Below are 19,871 nucleotides of genomic sequence, written 5' to 3' on the forward strand. Positions count from 1 at the left end.
ATCACAGGTTATTTACTTTGTATCCCAGCTGTAGCCCCCTCCCTCATTCCTTCCCAATCACACCCTCCCTCTCTCATCTCCTCCCTGCCCCTTTCCAAGTCCACTGATAGGGGAGGACCTCCTCCCCTTCCATTTGACCCTAGCTTATCAGGTCTCTTCAGGACTGGCTGCAATGTCCTCTTCTGTAGCCTAGCAAGGCTGCTCCTCCCTCGGGAGGGGGGGGGTGTCGAAGAGCTCGCCATTGAGTTCATGTCAGAAATAGTTCCTGTTCTCCTTAATAGAGAACCCACTGTGCTACTGAGCTACCATGGGTTATATCTGGGCAGGGGTTCTAGGTTATATCTGTACATGGTGCTTGGTTGGAGAAACAGTCTCATGAAAGACCCCTGTGCCCTGATATATTTGGTCCTTGTGGAGCTCCTCTCCTCTCCAGGTCTTACTAACTCTCTGAGATTTCACCTTACACCCATCAAAGTAGCTGAGATCAAAAACTCAAGGGAAAAGACATGCTGGAGAGGTTGTGGAGAAAGGGGAACCCTCCTCCATTGCTGGTGGGAATTCAAACTTGTACAACCACTTTGGAAATCAATCTGGCGCTTTCTCAGACAATTAGGAATAGTGATTCCTCAAGATCCAGCCATACCACTCCAAGGCATATATCCAAAAGATGCTCGAGTACACAACAAGGATATTTGCTCAACCATGTTTGTAGCAGCTTTATTTGTAATAGCCAGAAGCTGGAAATAACCCATATGTCCCTGAGTTGAGGAATGGATGCAGAAATTGTGGTACTTTTACACAATGGAATACTACTCAGCAATTAAAAACGAGGAAATCATGAAATTTGCAGGCAAATTTCTAGGTGGGACCTAGAAAGGATCATCCAGAGTGAGGTATCCCAAAAGCAGAAAGACACACATGGTATATACTCACTTATATAGACCTATAAGATAGGATAAATATACTGAAATCTATATGCCTAAAGAAGACAAACAAGAAAGAGGACCCAAGGTAAGATGATCAATCCTCACTTAGAAAGACAAATGGGATGGACATTGGAGGTAGGAGAAAACAAGTAACAGGACAGGAGCCTACCACAGAGGGCCTCTGAAAGACTCTACCTAGCAGTGTATCAAAGCAGATATTAAGACTCATACCCAAACCTTCGGCAGAGTGCAGGGAATCATATGAAAGACCAACTTCTATTAACCAGGCTCATCCCATAAAAGTTGGGTACCAGCTGTTCAAATACATGCACCTGTGATAAAAACCCAGTCACAAACCATGGCATTTGTTTCTGCTTTTGAGAGGCTAATGACAATCTCATAATGCAAAAGTTACTCAGTTCTTACTTCCTGTTCCCAAGAAGCCAGGGCTGTAGGCAAGGGTGTTTTGTACTTTCTCTGTGTTGGCTTTCTGCTTCTCCATGTGTTGCAGAGGCTCTGCCATCTCTGCCATGATTCCTATGCTCCTCTCTTTCTTCATGATATGGTCTATGCTTTGTTATCTTGACTCATCACATAGGGGAAACTTCTAAACGGTCATCTTATCCCCAAAGTCTAGAGTTTTGCCTTAGTTTAAAGGAACTGTAACTGAAGAGATATTAAAAAAAATGAGTACAGATGTGATAAGTTCATAGATAAGGAAGTGAAAGCATGAGAGATCGTAATTTCTCACAACAAAGGTTTCCTCCTCCCTCTGTAGTTCTCACTCCATTCTTTACCCACTCACTTTAGGCCTGGCTGTTAAGTGGAAGAAAAGCCTTTCTTTTCTGGGGGGTGGGTGGGAAGGTCTTTCAAGCAAACACACACACACACACACACACACACACACACACACGCACACACACACATTACTAAAGGATGCAGTGGAACATGACAGAATGAACTTAGACATCTGAAATTCACAAAACATCACCTTCACCCCCATTCCTTCATTCTTGGATTAGGCATGCCCCCAAAGCTTCATTCTCCTGAGATAATAAAACCACCTTTCAGTGCCTTTGAGAAGATTAGAAAGAACACATTTATCTGCAATCTGCGTCCTTCTCTTTATTTGTCTTTTAACCCTCAACTCATTGTAGTCTCAGTGATTTTAAATACAGAAGGTATGATAGACTCCTGTCTCTGGGTGTCTCTCAGAAAGTCCAAGAAGCACCAAGCTCTGGTCCTGGCAGTTGTCATTAGAGTCAATAGGGACCCAAACTATTTTTTTTATGCCATTAAGCACATTTTTCGTGATACAAACTGTTTCTTGTCTCCTCTGTGCCACTTTGCTTAACTTGATCATTGATCTTGCCTTCAATTCTACACCATGGCAGTTGAGAATAGCAATTAGTTTTATGCAGAATTTGCTGAGGTCTTAAGTCTTGTGTGTGTGTGTGTGCCAGAGAGAAGCTGGCAGAAAGTTGGCCATAAAGAGGAAGTATTGCAGCTGTTGGAGGTGCCTGGATATCCCCCTCCTGGAGGCTTCTCTGCTTATCTCTTGACCTAGTTGCACATGGAACAGCTGACCTACTCCAGTGGAAATGCCCTTGAGTCCAATCTGTATTAGTATCACGTATTCCAGAATGAGTCACAGCAGTATTTCTTCAGTTGAAGGTAGAATCCTACTCCTACTCTCTACACGGGATCTCCTCTGGTCCTGTGGGAAAGAAGCAACCAGAATCATAAAAGTAATGTGCCTTCCCCCCAATAATGGACCTGTGAGGTCAGTAATACCATCAAGTAGGCTTGTGATATTCCCTTCATCATGAGATAAACAGAAGTTCAAGCTGAATACTCTTCAAGCCAGCAGAGTTCTTGGCTTCTGATCCAGGACAAATAATTGGAACAATACTCCACATATCTGCCTCAACACTGGAGACAAAGACAACCCTTTACACTATGACAGTGAAAAGCTGAAACCAACTTCACAAGTTATTGCCCTAATGCAGAGAAAGAAACAGGCTCAGCTGAAAAACTTGCCAACATTTTTGTAGCATTTAAGGTGAACTTTAAAGTTACAACTAGTCTGGCCATCATAGCTCACATCTGTAATCCTAGCACTCAGGAGATTTAGGGAAGAAAATTGTTGAATTCAAGGCTAGTTTTGGGCTTCATAGTAAGGCCTTCTTTGAAAAGAAAGACAAAATAGTTATCAGATAGAAGTCTTATCTCCAGTCTCTTGGAGCACTCTGATGGGTTCACATGGGGTTGATGAATGGAACAGTCTTCCACACTGTCATGTTATCCTCATACTGATATCCTTTGTGGAAACAGGCAAGTCTCACTGTCTTGGTCATTTCTCTCTCTCTCTCTCTCTTCCTCCCTTTCTTTCTTTTTCTTCTTTTTTTTTTCTTTCTTTCTTTTAGACAGAGTCTTGCCATATAGAACAAGTTGTCCTGGAAATCACAGCAGTTCTCTGCCTCAGCCTTCTGAGTGTTGTTATTAAAAACATGCTTCCATGCCTGGCAGAAAAGCAGGTAGGCTATACAAAAGCTTCCCATTTATCTGTCACCCAGACCCAGTCCACATTCTCATCCACACTGCTGCAACAGAATACAAATTGTAGCCTTCCCTCATTCCTGCCCACATCTTCTGTGGATCACACAGACTATCCCCTTCTAACCTCCCCCATCCCTGTTATTGCTGTATCTCAGAAACCAACTCCAGCCGGCAACGTTTGCTATCCCAAGGGCTACCCTACCCAGGGAACAAATAAGCTGAAGACAGACCCATACTCTACCTACTGTTCCTGAGATCCAATCTTCAGTGTCATCCTCATCTCTTCAGTGTAGCTGGAAACTTGCTGTGGCTTCCCTTTCTTCATTGATTTGATCCCAACAGGATCACAAAGACCTTCTCTTCCAACCTTCCTTCCCACAACTAGTCCAAGTGTTCCAACCTCCAACAGCAGCAGGCATTCCCTATGAACACACCAGCTAAGAAGGTCAGGAAAACAGGCAACATACCACCATTATCCTCTCAAAAAAATCCAGAAAGGAAACAAAATTCAAGGAACAAAATACTTACCCAACAAAGACAAATCCAGAACCCAGCTCCTAGACCTTTAATCATCTCAAAGCCAGATGCCAAGATGTCACCATAAAAACACAATCAATAATAGCCAAGGTAGTATGTCTCCACTAGAGCCCAGCTATCCTATCACAGCAGTCCCTGAATTTTCCAATGTAGCTAAAGGACGAGAAAAAAAGACCTTAACACAGCCTTTATGAATATGATAGAGATCCTTAAAGAGGACATGAATAAACCCATTAAAGAAATCCAGAGAAATGCAACCAAAAAGTGTAAGGAAATAAATAAAACTGTTTGCTACCTGAAACTGGAAATAAAACCAAACTGAGGGAATTCTGGAAATGAAAAATCCAGGTAAAGGAAAAGGAACTACAGAGGCAAGCTTCACTAGCTGTATTCAAGAGATGGAAGGGAGATTCTGAGGCTTGAAGATGTGATAGAAGAAATGTGTTTATGTGTCAACGAAAATGTTAAATCTAAAAAGTTCCTGAAACAACACATCCATAAAATCTGGGATGCTATGAAAAGAACAACCTTAGTAATAATAGGTATAGAGGAAGGAGAAGAAACCCAATTCAAAGGTGCAGAAAATATTTTCAACCAAACCATAGAAGAAAAATTATCTAACCTAAAGGAGAGGCCTATAAGTGCTTAAGAAGCTTACATCACAGCAAACAGATTGGACCAGAAAAAGTCTCCTCAACACATAATAATAAAAACACTAAACATACAGAACCAAGAAAGATTATTAAAATTAGCCAAAGAAAAAGACCACATAATATATAAAGACATACCTATTTGAATTTTTCACCTAATTTATCAATGGAGATCCTAAAAGCCAGAATGACCTGCGCCTATGTGCTGCAGCCTTTAAGAGACTACAGATGCCAGTCCAGACTACTATACCCAGCACACACACACACACACACACACACACACACAACCATTCACTTCCTATTATCTTCTTAAGTTGTTCAATTTTTCAGAGCTACAAATTTCTCTCAGTTTGAAAAAGAGAAACTTTAGGCTCATGATTACAGGAACTGAAATGCCAAGAGTCATGATTTTGTCAGAAATGCAATCCAAAAATGAGGATTGAGAATTCTAAAATAATTCATGTCAACAAATAAACTATTTTTTTGAGACAGGATTTTCATAGTTCAGGCTGCCCTCAACCTTGCTATGTAGCCAAGGGCAGCCTGACCTTCTGCCTTCCTTCCTCCAACCTCTAAGTTCTCGGATTATAGATGTGCAGCATCATATTTAGTTTATTTGGAACTGAGGAACAAAGCCAGGACGTTGTGCATGGGAGGTGTGCTTTCTACCAACTGAGCTATACCCAAACTTTCAGTAAGCTAATATAAACTAGTTAAATGAATTCTTATATAGTAATAAGACTTGTTACCTCTAAACCTTTCTTAACAATGTAGTACACTTTTTAGGTTTTTTTAAGGTTAATAATCTTTTAAATATTTAAGACAATAATATTTCATAACACTCTTAGAGAGTTTTTTCTCTTCATTCTCCTCATTTTCTTCTTCCTCCTCCTTGATAGCACTCTATTGTAAAACCTAGGCTGTCTTGAAACTCAGAATCCTCATACCTAAGGCTCCATGTGCTGAAGTATAAGCATATAGCAACATGTTAGTATAAAGATGATTTATTTCATTTTTAATTGTGTGTTGTTGTGTGTCCATTAGTGCAAGTGTCTATAGAGGTAAAAAGATTTCATCAGGTCCCAGTAGTCTTTAAGTTTAAATATATTAGCAATAACTTTAGAGTACCCAAAGTGTATCAAGGAATATATTAAAAAATGTATTAAGGAAAAACAATTAAAAGAACTTTCTCTTAGAGTAATTTTACCAAGCGAGTTCAGATTTGAATTCTCTACTTCTCTATCCTTTTGTGTCTATCATCTGTAATTTATCTGGTGGATGTTTATGAATCTGGGCTGCCTGAATACTGTTTTGCCTGTGTCTGTGTTTGTATCTGTGTGTTTGCCCCGGAGTATCTGTCCCTAACAAAAAAGCTATTGGTCTAAATTTATTAAAGAGTACAGAATGTATCACACTGGGGAAGAAATAAAGGATACTGTCTTAGCCAGTTTTATGTTAACTGATAAAAGCTAGAATCATCTGAAAGGAGGAAACTTCAATTAAGAAAACATTTTAGTAAAATCCAGCAGGAGAATTTTCTTTTCTTTTTAATTTTTTATTTAACTTTTATTAATTACACTTTAATCATTTTGTATCCCCCCATAAGCCCCTCCCTCCTCCCCTCCTAGTCCCACCCTCCCCCCCTTTCTGCATGCATGCCCCTTCCCAAGTCCACTGATAGGGGAGGTCCTCCTCTCTTTCTTTCTGATCTTAGTCTATCAGTTCTCATCAGAAGTGGCTGCATTGTCAGGGTTCTAGGTTATCTCCATGAATAGTCCTTGGTTGGAGTATGAATCTCTGGGAAGTTCCCTGTGTTCAAATTTTCTTGTTCTGTTGCTCTCCTTGTGGAGTTCCTGTCCTCTCCAGCTCTTACTATTTCCCACTTCTTACATAAAATTCCATTCACTCTGCCCGACAGTTGGACATCAGGCTCAGCATCTGCTTTGACAGTCTGCACGGCAGAGGCTTTTAGAGGCCCTCTGTGGCAGGTTCCGAGATTGTTTCCTGTTTTCTTCTTCTGGCTTTCAGAGGCCCTCTGTAGCAGGTTCCTAGGTTGTTTCCTGTTTTCTTTTTCTTCTGATGTCCATCCTCTTTGCCTTTCAGGATGGGGACTGAACATTTTAGTTAGGGTCCTCTCTTTTGCTTAGTTTATTTAGATGTACAGATTTTAGTGGGTTTATTCTATGTTGTATGTTTATATGAGTGAGTATATACCATGTGTGTCTTTTTGCTTCTGGGACAACTCACTCAGGATGATCCTTTCCAGGTCCCACCATTTACCTGCAAATTTCATGATTTCCTTATTTTTCATTGCTGAGTAATACTCCATTGTATAGGTGTGCCACAGTTTCTGCATCCATTCTTCAGGGGCATCTGGGCTGTTTCCAGCTTCTGGCTATTACAAATAAAGCTGCTACAAACATGGTTGAGCAAATAAGTGATGGGGGAAGGCCTAGCCTATTGTGGATGGTGGCATACCTGCGCTGGTGGTCCTGGCTTCTGTAAGAAAGCAGGTGAGCAAGCCATGTGGAGCAAGACAGCAAGAAGCACCTTTCCATGATCTCTGCATCAGCTCCTGCCCCCAGGTTCCTGCCCTGTTTGAATCCTATACTGACTTCCTTTGATGATTAATAACATTATCAAAGTATAAGCCAAATAAACGTTTTATTCTCCATGTTGCTTTAGTCATGTTAATTTGTCACAACAATAGAACCCACAAAAATAGTAACACTCAGAAATCTTTAACAGAGTTTTACAAGAGATGAAACTTTAATGACTTCAACAAATAGGCTGAATACACAGTAGGATATCCATCTTAAGTCTTAAGTCACCTCAAGGTATATTATTAACTTTTGTTGTGAGCCTCACAAGAGTTTTGACTTTTTGAATGTAAGTGATATTTTCATAAAAATGCATCACTGCATAGCTGTAATTCCAGATGGTTGTGAGTCATCTGACATAGGTACTGGAACTGGACTTAGGTCATATGCAAGAGTATCACGTACTGTTAACTACTTGCTTATCTCTTTAGCCTCTTACACGTGCATTTTTATTGACAAATATAAATTAAAACTATTTTATGTTGATGAGAACTGCAATGAAAACTGTTCATTGCATACTTGGTTTCCACATCCTGTTTGTTCCTCTGTACCTTATGTTTCTTGTTAATTTACATTCTCTTGCCCTTTGTTGATAGGAAGAATCTGAAATTGTAGATGTTCTAATTAGAAGGGACAATATCAAAGTCAAACTATGTCCCAGGCTGATGCTGTCACTACCTAAGGAAGTCAGATAGATAGTTTTAAGAGTGGAAAATCTCTGTAGAATTTTGTAAATTCTGGCTTCCTTGCTGTGCTGAAATCTCCTCTATAGACATCCAGTTAGAAGCTACCAGGACCCAAATCAAGTAGATCTCTCTTTATACTACCCTGTCTTGAATGCAAGAAATGGCACTGATTGATAACTATCTTTTTTCTCCCCCTTTTTCATGTTGAAAATTAGACATCATTAAATCGTGAATCTTCAATGCAGTCCTAGCACACAGAAATTAGTCTGCGTATGTTACTTGATTCAAACCTGACTCCAACATCTCTGGGTTGATTTTTATGGCAAAACTCAAGAAAGGATTAAGCCTATGTCCCTGTGATTTTCTTTCTTTCACCTTCTTGCCCCTGTCAAGCCCTAGAAGTATTTGAAAGTACAACTGCATCATATAAAACAGCTGTTGCTAAGTGAGCAGTGTGTAGAGGAAGCCAAGGAAATGATGCAAGACCCTGAAATGTAACCACAGGAAGAAGAAGGGAAGGTCACTAGGGGCAGGTGATTGGGGTGAAGGCCTAGGGCGGGACTGGTTTGCACCTGTTCCATCTATTCGTGCCTCAGAAACTGTTCTCTTCTTTCCCTTTTGGTGGCTACTTAGAGGATTATTTCATTTCAATTTGAGATTTTAAATTTAAGTTATTTAATTTAAGAAGATGGACATAAGCATGCATTGTGTGTGTGTGTGTGTGTGTGTGCACATGTGTGCACTCATGCACCTATGTCTATTAACTGCATGCCCTAAGTAAATAAGGTGGTTGAATAAGCATGAGAAAAACAAGAGGCAAACTGCATGTTGACTTGAGTCTGGTGTAAGGGCCGAGCTATGTTTCAAAAGGCCCCAATGTAACCACTACAACAGTAAACTTATCCTGGACCAATATGTCTAACCAAGAGGATTATTAGTTAGCTCCTGGTTAATTATGATGGTATCTCCATATCATTACCCACTATCATCATGTATCTGACACTATGGCATGTCCAGAAAACACTATGTAAAGACAGAAAGGGGAATAAACCCTGTTCTGGGAAAATCTCAAGCCATGTCTGGAGTTTCACACTTTGCCCTTTCCAAACTCATAAATAATCTGTTAAACTTTGTTCATACAACAAACCATCCAAATCCTAACAGCCTGTGTCCCTCTTAGCAGCTGCACTCAAGTCTATTTCTCTGAGTGTATACTTCCCTTTGTATAATAAACTGCAAGTTTGCTTCATACCAACTTGTCCTGAAGGATTTTTATCTCTACAGCATAAGTCAAGCCAGCTGGCTATGATGAGTGTTGTGGCTCACACTTATAATCCCAGTATTTTGGAGGATGAGACAAGAGAATAAAAAGTTTAAAGTTAGTCTGGGCTGGATAGTGAGTTTCAGTATAGTGTGGGCTATAAAGTGAGACCTAATTGTGAAAAACAAGAAACAGGAGGCGGAGATATTGCTCAGTGGTTAAAAATATTTGTTGCTCTTGAAGATTACCCGAGAGTTAATTCCAAGCATCTGCACTGGGTGCCTTTCAACCGCTTATCACTCCAGCTTCAGAGGATCTGATAACCTCTTCTGGCCTCCATCGGCACTTGCATTCATGTGTACATACTGGCACACAGATACACCTAAATGCATATCATTAAAAACAAACAAGAAATAACTGGGTATAGTAGCACATGCCTGTAATCCAAACACTTGGGAGAAGAGAGAGTAGAAAGTAGAGAGCAGAGAGTCAGAAGTTCAGATGCCACTTTCCTCCACCTAGTGAATTTGAGATCAGCCTGTGCTCTCCTCAGGATACACAGCTAGTGATATGGAGTTGTTTTGTTCACTGGCAGCGCTACCAATATCTGTCCCCATATTCAACTCTGGGGCCAGAAACATGGCCCAGGAGGTTAAAAATGCTAGCCACACAAACATGACAATCTGATCCATACTTGGAGTCCATGTAAACAAAAAATGTTAGGTGAAGCACTAGATGAGAAGACAGAAACAAGGGCCAGGTAGTCTACAATACAGAGTACTCAAAGTCCCTCAACATGATCTATGTAAGTACCAAGTCCTAATAAAAGATGCCCTCTGACCTACATGCACAAACACACAGGCACACACACACACACACACACACACACACGCACACACCATACACACACACAATACATATACAACATACACAAAAAAGAACTCTGGTGAATACGGCCACTGAACTAAGTATTCTTCATTCTTGAAATTACATATACTGATAAGGTATATATAGAGGACAAACAGCTTCAGCCTTAAGGATTGTTCTTATCAGACTTAAAAAAATGAACTTATCTTAGCCTTTAAAATTGTTTTATATGAAAGTTTCTATTGGCTGGAGGTGGAGAAAGAGAGAGAGAGAGACCCTCAGTGAGGCAGAGAGAGTACAAGAGAGCAAGAGAGAGAAAGAGAGCACAAGAGAACTGTTCTTTTAAGTTTTAATTTTATAAATAATTTAATTTTATATTTTAAATTAACATACAAATTATTTGATGTGACTTTAGTATTCTCAAAGTGTGTTTTAGTAGACTCTCTACCCACTTCATCTCCTCCATCCTTTGCTACCCCTCATCTCCTCTTGTAGCCTCCCTGACCAATTTTAACCATTTTTAAATTGCTATTATTATTTATGGGTGGAATGGGTACGTGAACCCCAGGTGTGTAGGTGGAGGTCAGAGGACGATTTGCAGGAGTTGTTTGTTTCCTCTCACCAACTGGGTCTTGGGTTTTGAACTCAGATTGTTAGGTTTAATGACAAGTACCTTTACCTGCTCCTACTGAGCCATCTCCTTAGCCCCAGACTTTGCTAAGAGTCAGCCTTCCCCACCTTCTCTGTTCTTCTTTATACCTCCCCCTGAGACATCTTAATGCCACAGTTTGTATTTTCTGAGTGTCATGCTGTTGGGAGATGGGGACTGAACCCCATGAACCCGAACTCAGGCGTCCAAGGAGTTTTCATATTCAGCAGGCATCCCCCAGATATTGCAATGACCGTGAAAAAATTTCGATAAGAGCATGGTTTAAATGAGAGAAATGCAGCTGATATTACTGCCAAATATGCAGAATACAAATATTAGTTTGCACAATAGAGCCCACAAGTGTCCTTGCACGTGAACGGAAGCAGTATCTAGTAGCAGTCAGCGGCTGACAGACCACATGAGGAATATGAGGTCTGAAGAGCAATCAAGCTGCAGCAATGTGAGAAAATATGAACACCAAGTTCCCAGGGTGTATGTGAACCTGCACAAAAAGGCAAAAGGAGTGGGTGTGTGGTGTTGGTTTGTGCTCAGAGGAGGCCAAATACAAATTGTAATGTTCTGTATAGGAGCTAGTTACCAGTCTCCTTTTGTCAAGAACCTAGAGACCTGTTACAAGAGGCTGAGCACCAACCGGAGCCAAAGCTGTTTAGCAGGTTGATTTAGAGAAGGAGACGGAATGCTTACCACAGCACTAAACCAGAGGCTGCTGCCTGCTCCCCAGGGTCTCTGTGAGACTTCCTGTCACTGCATCACTGCATCGGATGGAACACTTTGTAACAGAGGTGAGTCCTCACTTGAGCCTTTCTGAAGACAGAGATGGGGAGGTGGGAGGAAGTGTGAATGATCAACTGCCTTTCATGTTGTCTTCAAGCTGCAAGCTGACTAGGGTGGAGGAGAGGACAAGCTGTGGCAGAAAGACGAAAGAACACCAAGCATTACATTTAGAGGGCCTCTGAAAGACTGTACCCAGCAAGGTATCAAATGCTTAGAATCATTGTCAAAATTTGGGCAGAGTGCAGACAATCTTATGAAAAAAGGGGGAGATAGCATGACCTGGAGGAGACAGGAGCTCCACAGGAGACCAACAGAACCAAAAATCTGGGCCCAGGGGTCTTTTCTGAGACTTATACTCCAAGCAAGGACCATGTATGGAGATAACCTAGAACCCCTGCACAGATGTCGCCTGTGATAGCTCAGTCTCCAGATGAGTTTCCTCGTAAAGGGAGCAGAGACTGTCTCTGACATGAACTCAGTGGCTGGCTCTCTTATCACCTCCCCCTAAGGGGGGCAGGACAGCCTGACCAGTCCACAGAGGAAGACAGTGCAGCCACTCTTAATGAGACTTGATATGGCTAGGGTCAGAGGGAAGGGGAGGAGGACCTCCCCTACCAGTGGATTTGGGGAGGGGAATGGGAGGAGATGAGGGAGGGAGGATGGGATTGGAGGGAATGAGGGAGGGGATTACAGCTGGGATACAAAGTGAATAAAGTGTAATTAATAAAAAAATAAATAAATTTTAAAAAAGAATTCATGATGCTAAGTCCTGCTCTGCCATTTGAAAGATTTTCAGGAAACTCCTTCCCCATGAAATAGGAAGAATGTAATGCCCCATTGACTGTGAGGGTGTCATAACACTCTTATTTTAATTTCTGTCATTTTCTCAGTTCCCAGAATCCCTTTATCTTTCCTCCTGAATCACTGTTTCCAAGTAAAACTTAAAATTCTGACTGTTTGTTTTCTTTTTTTCTCTTCTCAAGATCATATCCTGATACCTAATATTTTCAGATTTAAGTGGCCATTCAAATGTTTTTCCAAACAGACAGACAGACAGACAGACAGACACACACACACACACACACACACACACACACACAGAGAGAGAGAGGAAGGTTTTTGCTTTCAGCTTTGAAATACATACCATTTTTCTCCCTGGTTATATGCATTACTTACTTTGTAATTTACTTATTTCTCTGAATATCCAAACAAACCATCTTCTACACGGGTCAGTGAGCAGTAGGGGCAGCAGACTGTGTAGGCTTAATTTTTCACCTAACCTACTTTATTTAGGGTTCTTAAACATTTATATCTCCCTTCTACTCAGTGACCAGAGGTAGGAGAGAAAGAAGCTTATTAGGTAAAGGGGATTGTAGACCTTTTTAGAAGTAGTTCCTTGGGATAAGTCCACTCTTCGTTGTCCAGATACCAGCAGTCCAGTCCAAAGTCCAACACCAAACAGCAACACAAAGCAGCACGATTCAGAAGATTGGGACAAATCAGTGAAAGCCACAAGACTCAGCTGGATTGTCCCAAGAAATTTTCTGGAACATTTCTCTCTGCGAAGTCAAGTGTTGAAGCACAAATATCAGCACAGCAATGTTGATCCAAGAAAGCAATGTCTCACTGTCTGTGGGCTTCTATATATCTCCTTTCCTCAGAGTTCACCCATGGATGTTCTCAGCTGGTCAAAGTCAAGCCACTCGCACAAGACAGCTCACAGCAAAACATCACGTGCCCTCTCACAAGCCAGCCTCCAACAAAACATCACATGCCCTTTCACAAGGCAGCTTCCTAAAACACATCACCTGACTCAACTGAGTCTTAAAAAAAAACAAAAGCCAGAAACTTCCCTTCAGGACTGCTCTTTTCATAGACTATGGTTGTGTAACTGGAAATGGTGCACCTCCCCCTCCCCCTCCCAATGTCTTTCCATCAGCTTTTTTTATGAAGTCTTTCAGACCTACATTGTTATGGAGATTTTAGGGTCTGATCCTATTTCCTGGCAGCCCTCGCAACTTAGGTTCAGCCGTCTGTCCTAAGCGAGCCAATTAATGAGAACAGTAAGTAATAGTGAAAGAAAAAGAGATTCATTCAATGTGTACACATTGGAGAAGGAACAAAGAAGTCTGGGAACTATCTCCTTCCTTCTGAGTCCATCTTCAGGGTACTGAAGTGAAGCTGAGGTTTAAATAAAAGGCCCAAAGCATAGCTAAGCAAACCTGGTGCAAGTTTGGTCTCACCTATTATTAAACCCTTATTGTTTCTCAGCTCCAAAATTCGCAGATTGCAAAACCATGTTAAATATTTTCCTGGAACAAAAATTCCTTTTTTGGCTGGCACCAGGGCTTTAGTTTTTCCCTTCTTGAAACAAACAAAAATCGGTGGACCAATTCCGGTTCCTTAGGGTCCATTGTTTCAATAGTGTGATAGACAAAGGGAATGGCGCAAGCATTTCTTTGCAGGGATGTTCAACTTGTTTATTTATTTACTTGTTGGTTGTCTTGCTTGCTTATTTCTTTTGAGACAGGATCTCATTACATAGTTCTTGCTGCTTTAGAACTCACTATGTAGAACAGCCTGGCCCTGAACTCACAGAGCTCCACCTGCCTCTGCCTGCTAAGTGCTAGGAGTAATCGTGTGTGCCACTCCACTGCTCTAGAATGCTGTAATTTTAAACAAACATATTAACATCTGTCTAAGTTTTTCAGTGTGATATAATGGGGACTTTCCTGGTTGTAGCTTCCAGCGACCATTTTGTGTTCTAGATAAAAAGGAAGACATTTCACTGGCTCACCTCCCTTTGTTCCTCTGCTATTTCTGTTGTCTTGGGAACTAAAATTGCATCTGGAAGTACAGCATCAAGCTTGAGACAAGGAGGCACAAGAAAAAGGGGCAAGAAATAGCATGGGGTAGTTCATAAGATGGTTTTGAGTCTCAGGAGCTTACTTGGTCCCCAATAATGATTCTGTTCTAAGACATTGTGAAACTTTTGGGACATGAGGCCTATCTGATATAGGGCCACAGGGACAGGGTTTAGAGAGTTATAGGCCACATCTTGTTCCTCTCTGCATCTCTGTTTCCTGATCTGTTGATAATGTACATGTCAATCTACAAACTCCTGCCACTACTAATGGCACCCCAGAGACCATTCATCACTATGAAACATGAGCAAAAGTAAACCCTTCATCCCTGAGTTGCTTTTTATGAGGTATTTGTTTGGAGTGATGAGAAAAGTGAGTTAACAGTCCAGTTTAGAAGAAAGAAATCAAGAACCTAGTAGACTAATGGTAACCTTGACCAGCCTTGGTCTAACTGGATATGTGAGACAGATAAACCGTGTTTGTTTATAGTATTGCAGTTAGATTTTATGCTGTATAAAAAACTCTGTGCTAGCTAACATCTAGGTTTTGGCCTCAAGAAGTGGATGAAAGGTATGTGTACGTACGTAGGCAGTGATCTTAGTTTTAAATCTAAGATATAAACAAATTCTGTTCATTTTAACATCTCAGAGTTTATTCACCATTCACTGCCTCACTACTACTATGCACTATTACACATCTTATAATCATGCAGTATTCTCCTTTTGATTTATTTTGTGGTGTCTTATACTTGTAATTACAGCACTTGGGATGAAGAGATAGCATAACTCTACTGATTGAGTTACAGGATAGCCTGGGCTACATGACACCCTGTTTCAATAAAGGTCTCAAAGAAAAAGCATATCCAAGGCAGCTCCTATAAAGACCGACCTCTGAATTTCTCTTTTGGTGTTGTTTCTTCCTCCCAGCCTCTTCAAACTTGAATTCAGCCTTTTCAAAGTTGAATTCTTGTCTCTTTTGTTCACTGGGATGTCTATGCTCTACACAGATGCCCCAACTTTTTTTGCACTGTGAACACTGACCTTAAGAGTGAGCTGGGGTAGCAGTAGGACTTGTCTCATTCATTATCCTCTCATCAGGGGCCACGGTTCTTTATTACATGGGACCCAATGCTAGAAAATAATGGTGATGTGTGTCTATCTATTTCCCTAGGTTTATAGTATAAAGGTTCTTTAATCACACTGTAGGCAACCACAAACTCTTATCAGATATGTGTGGCATTCAGCCTCTATGCTAGTTACCTGGGTCAGAGTACACTGGCTTCAAAGGGAATAAAAGTGTTTACTTTGAGCAAATATGAGTGAAGCAACCATGGGCCAGACACATGGACTCAAGTTTTTTTGTTTGTTTGTTTGTTTTGTTTTTTTTTTCAGAAATTTGTCAGTTGTTGGTTACCTGAACTTTTTGTTAGTCACAGAACAAATAAAAGTCAGACATCAGAAACCAATGCACTTACCAAATATAGTGGCAGAGACCTTTGGTAAGTGTGTTACAGCAAGATGGGGGAAATCTATGCCTTGCTTTAGATCCTGTCTGATGCCATTCTTAGCTTTTGGGTTGGTGGATACTAGTGCCTATTGAGAGATTATTTCAAAGGTTTTTCTTGATGGTCACAGAAGTTTTTAGGTAAGATATAGAGGTGGGTGATAAAAGGCTATTAAAAGGACTGAAGATAGCTCAAGATAAGTTTGGCTTTGCATCATTTCAGTTCTCCACAATAAAATCTAATCAATTAAGCAGTGTCTAGATTCTTCAACATAGGTAAAGAGAGGAACTTCAGTTCTTGCAGTAGAGGGAGTGGAACTCAGGCAGGGAACCAAAGGCTGTTTTCAAAGCAAGGAGTAGACTGAAGGTGTTTTACACTGAAGGCTGTTCTTTCTACTCAATGCACACCAGCTGAATCCTTCCCCAGCTTTGCTGCTGTGAGCACCTATCCCCTCAGTTACCTTCTCTTCAGTCTCTGCTCTCTAGCATGATTGGTGTTCTGACACAGCAAAGCTCCCTCTAGCATATCCCCAGACCCCACTCATGTTAACTGAGAAGAGTTTTTTACAACCAAGTTTTTAGACCGCTCAGAAGAGCTGAAACCCATTTGTTGCATTGTTTTGTAAGCTTTCTGATTCTCTTAGATATCTGCTTCTGATTGCCTCAAATATCTTCACCAGCAGTCAATGAGTGAACCTGGTCTATAAAAGCATGCTATGAACACATATTGTGGTCAGCATCACTTAAGGATATGGTTGATGCCTCTGCATGTCTGGCCCTGAAAAGAGGCTGAAGTTCACCAGTGTAGGTATCTCTTTTTAGTAACATCTTCTAGGGACTTGCTGTGGAGAAGGTTGGAGTCAGCATCATCTTCTGTTGCTAGAGTTTTGAGAGCTGCCACAGGAGCAGAAGATAGCTTTGCCCAAAGTCATATCTTCACCATGGCAGCCCATTTCTAATGACTGAATAAGGTGGGAGCTATAAAGGTCTCAGCATTTACTCTGTGGTAAGATGACTCCAATGGCTATCAGTTGTTCTGTTGCCCTGCACAAGTCTTTTATTACCCAGGTAACCTATTTGCACATGTATCTTGTGCCATGATCTTATTTGTCTTTGGGACATGATGCCTATATTTGGTTTGTTTGTTTGTTTGTTTTTGAGAAAAGGTCTTCTTATGTAGCTTAGAGGGGCCCCAAACTAGTTATCTGGCAGAGGTTTATTTTGAACTTTTGATTCTCTTGTTTCTATCTCTTAGGTTCTGAGGTGTGAGCTACCATGTTTGGCTATACATGTTGACCAAAAATCCCTCTTCAGCTTGGCTGGCTTAAACTACGGAGCCTAATAGGCTTCCAGAGTGGCTACTTGTAATTTCATTATCATACCACATGTCTGCTAAATGCCATCTATCCCCCACTGTCATGGCAATAGACACTACATAACAATGTCTGGAAAGAACCATAAAAAATGAAAGAAGAATGTGTTCTAGTTCCTAGAAAATATCCACCCATTCCTAGAAAAGACAGGAAAAGAGCCAGGCAGGAGGTCATGCACATAATCCTGGCACTGTGGAAGTTGGGACAGGGGATGAAGAGGTCATGGTTAATCTCAGCTATACAGCAGTTTAAGCCTGCCCTGAGGTCCTATCCAAGTCTACCACCTTCCCCCACCAAAAAGAATACTACTTTTCTTTATTAACATATCTTCCCCCCCCCTCATTTATTTCATCTGATAACCTCTCATAACACAAAAAGCAGTGAGGTTGAGTTGTGAGTTGTTTTCCTTCTATTCCTTGCCAAGAATAATAATATAATAATATATATATATATATTAATAATATATATATTATATATTATATAATAATAATATATACTTATTCAGTGCTTGGTTTGAACTAAGTAATATGCTAGGTACTTTTTATGCATTGTTACACTTCATCCTTCCAAGTAGTTCTATGGGGGAGGTAGTCTTTATTATTATTATCATTATTTTACACCCTGACTGGAGTTTCCCTCCTTCCATTCCTCTTTTCCAGACTCCCCTCCCGACTCTCCCACTCCATCTATTTTTCCTCCATTTCTCTTTAGAAAAGGGCTGGCCTCCCATGCATATCAACCAAACATGGCATATCAAGTTTCAGTACGACGAGGCACTCCCCCTTCTATTAAGGCTGGATGGATGAGACAACCCAGTATGAGGAAAAGGGTCCCAAAAGACAACAAAAAAAGTTGGAGACAGCTCTGGCTCCTACTGTTAAGAGTCCCATAAGAAGAGTCCTTGGTTGAATGTCAGTCTCAGAAAAGACCCTGTGCCCAGATATATTTGATCCTTGTGGAGTTCCTATCCTTTCCCCATCAGACTAACTCCCCTTCTTTCTTATGATTCCCTAAACTCTGCCAAAGGTTAGGTCATGAGTCTTTGCTTTGAACCTCCACTCAGATGTAGCCTGTGGTAGCTCAGTAACCAATTGGTTTCCCAAAGTGAGGGGAACAAGGACTATTTCTAACAGGAACTCAATGACTGGCTCTTTGGTCTCCCCACCCCCGAAGGGAGGAGCAGTACTGTTAGGCCACAGAGGAGGGCTTTGCAGCCAGTCCTGAAGATACCTGATAAAACAGGATCAGATGAATGGGGAGGAGGTCCCCCCTATCAGTGGACTTGGAAAGAGGCACGGTGGAGATGAGGGAGGGAGGGAGGGACTGGGAGGGAATGAGGGATCGGGACACAGCTGGGATACAGAGTTAATAAAATGTAACTGATAAAAAAAAAATAAAAAATAAAAAAAACAAAAAACAAACAAACAAAAAAGAAGACCAATATATATGCAGAGGGCCTAGGTCAGTCCCATGAAGGGTCCATGGTTGTTGGTTCAGACTCTGTGAGTCCCTGTGAACCCAGGTGAGTTGATTCTGTAAGTTTTCTTGTGGTGTCTTTAACCCTATCTTCTGCAGGATTACTGGAGCTCTGTAAAATGTTTGGCTATGGGTCTTTTTTTCTGTTTCTATCAGATGCCGAATGAATCCTCTCTGATGTCAAGTGGACTAGGCAACAATCTATGAGAATGGCAGTATAATTTCACTGGCTTCTTTTCTCTTTCCTTTCTCCCCCCACCCCCTCTCTCTTCTTTTTTTCCTACCAGTCCTGTTCGGTTCTATCCTAGGTGTCTGGGTCCTGGCTCTCCATGCAGTGTCTGCAGTGGGCTCCCTCTAGTGGCATGGGTCTCAAGCTCTCAAGCTGGACCAGCCATTGTTTGGCCACTCCCTCAGTTTCGGTGTCACCTTTACTCCAGCAGATTTTGCAGGCAGGACAAAAGTCTTCTGGTTGGGCTGGGCTGGTGTCCCATTCTCTCCATTGGAAGTCTTGTTTGGTTACAGGAGATGATCCGTTCAGGCTCTGTATCCCCCACTGCTAGAAGTCTTAGCTAGCGTCATACTCAGATTCCTGGGTGTTCCCATTGCACCAGGGTTCTAGCTTGTCCCGGAAATGCTCCCAATTTCAGTTGTCTCTCCAGGCACTCTCTTCTTCCATCTCCCCCCCCCCACTTGATCCCTCCAGCTCCTACTCTCCCACTCCTGCAATACCTATTGTATTTCTCCTTCCCAGGGAAGATTTGTGTATCAGTCCTTGGGCCCTCCTTGTTATTTAGCTTCTCTGGGTCTGTAGAGTAGCATGAGTATTCTTTCCAGCTAATACCTATTTGTAAGTGAGTAGATCCCATGTTTCTCCTTTTTGGGTCAGGGTGATTTTTTTCTAATTCCATTTGTCTGCCTGAAAATTTCATCATGTCATCGTTTTTTTTTTAACTGTTGAGTATTACTCCATTATATAAGTGTGCCACATTTTCTTTGTCCATCTTTTTTTTTTTTTTTTGGTTGAGAGACATCAAAGTTGTTTACAGTTTCTAGCTATTACAAATAAAACTACTGTGAACAAGCTCTACTACAGATCTATAGTAATGAAAAACATGTGGTATTGGG

At 41.2% G+C, this 19,871-nt stretch overlaps 1 long non-coding RNA gene across 3 annotated transcripts; it reads right to left on the minus strand.

Annotated features, from left to right (window-relative positions):
• Positions 1 to 1,962: 1,962 nt before the first annotated feature.
• On the minus strand, positions 1,963 to 13,207 carry LOC110540685 (uncharacterized). 3 transcript variants are annotated; one of them, XR_009594767.1, is made up of 4 exons: positions 12,909 to 13,207; positions 11,441 to 11,660; positions 3,731 to 3,907; positions 1,963 to 2,643 (listed from the first exon to the last, which is right to left on the minus strand). It is a non-coding gene; the product is annotated as an uncharacterized LOC110540685 (long non-coding RNA). The 3 variants fall into 3 exon arrangements; XR_002475963.2 differs by having other exon boundaries at positions 3,727 to 3,907; XR_009594766.1 differs by lacking the exons at positions 1,963 to 2,643; positions 3,731 to 3,907 and adding an exon at positions 8,012 to 9,601.
• Between the last annotated feature and the right edge of the window lie 6,664 nt (positions 13,208 to 19,871).

Source organism: Meriones unguiculatus, chromosome 10, assembly GCF_030254825.1.
Source record: "Meriones unguiculatus strain TT.TT164.6M chromosome 10, Bangor_MerUng_6.1, whole genome shotgun sequence".
Classification (NCBI taxonomy): Eukaryota; Metazoa; Chordata; class Mammalia; order Rodentia; family Muridae; genus Meriones; species Meriones unguiculatus.